Source organism: Salvelinus sp. IW2-2015, linkage group LG14, assembly GCF_002910315.2.
Source record: "Salvelinus sp. IW2-2015 linkage group LG14, ASM291031v2, whole genome shotgun sequence".
In the NCBI taxonomy this organism is placed as follows: domain Eukaryota; kingdom Metazoa; phylum Chordata; class Actinopteri; order Salmoniformes; family Salmonidae; genus Salvelinus; species Salvelinus sp. IW2-2015.
Window position 1 is genome coordinate 42763412 of NC_036854.1, and position 1207 is coordinate 42764618.

The 1207-nt window shown below is 36.3% G+C and overlaps 1 pseudogene; it reads right to left on the reverse strand.

Annotated features, from left to right (window-relative positions):
• The window catches only part of LOC111973565 (MAGUK p55 subfamily member 7-like), a 173846-nt pseudogene that overhangs the window by 110519 nt on the left and 62120 nt on the right, over positions 1–1207 (reverse strand).

Here is a 1207-nt window from a genome sequence, read left to right on the forward strand (position 1 = left end):
TTATGTCAAGTGTTATTGAAGTGTTGTGGTTGCAGGATCACTTGGCTCATCTAAAGACTTTTCTTTTGGGTTGTTACTATAGGCCACCAAGTGCTAACAGTCAGTATCTAAATAATATGTATGAAATGCTTGATAGTGTATGTGATGTAAACAGAGAGGTCTACTTTCTTGGAGACCTGAATATTGACTGGTTTTCATTAAGTTGTCCACTCAAGAGGAAGCTTATCACTGTAACCAGTGCCTGTAATCTGGTTCAGGTTATTAATCAACCTATCCGGGTGTTTACAAACACTACAGGAACAAGATCATCCACATGTATTGATCACATTTTTATTAATACTGTAGAACTTTGTGCTAAAGCTGTATCCGTACCCATTGGATGCAGTGATCACAATGTAGTAGCTATATCCAGGAAATCCAAAATTCCAATAGCTGGGCCTAAAATAGTGTATAAAAGACAATACAAAAGATTTTGCTGTGACTCTTATGTGGATGATGCTAAAAATGTGTTGGTCTGATGTGATTAATGAGGAGCATCCAGACACTACAGTTGATGAATATATGAAATTGCTTCTTCCAATTATTGATAAACATGCACCTGTTAAGAAACTGACCCGTTGGAACTGTTAAGGCTCCATGGATTGATGAGGAATTGAAAAACTGTTTGGTTGAAAGAGATAGGGCAAAAGGAGTGGCTAATAAGTCTGGCTGCACATCTGACTGGCTGACTTACTGCAAATTGAGAAATTATGTAACTAGACTCAACAAAAAGAAGAAGAAACTAAATTATGAAGCCAAGATCAATGAWATAAAGAATGATGGAAAAAAACTTGAGTACTTTAAATTAAATTATGAGCAGAAAGACAAATTCAACTCCATCTTTCATCAAATCAGATGGCTTATATTCATAACAAAACCATTTGATGTTGCCAATTACTTGAATGATTACTTCAATGGCAAAGTGGGCGAACTTAGGCAGGAAATGCCAACAACGAACAGAGAGGAATTGTACTCATGCATAAACAAAAAATAATGAAAGAAAAGCATTGCAAGTTTGAATTTTGTAAAGTTAGTGTGGGAGAGGTGGGGAAKTGATTGTAATCGATCAGTAATGACAAACCTCCTGGCATTGACAACTTAGATGGAAAGCTACTGAGGATGGTAGCTGACTCTAAAGCCACTCCTATCTGTCATATCTTTAATCTGA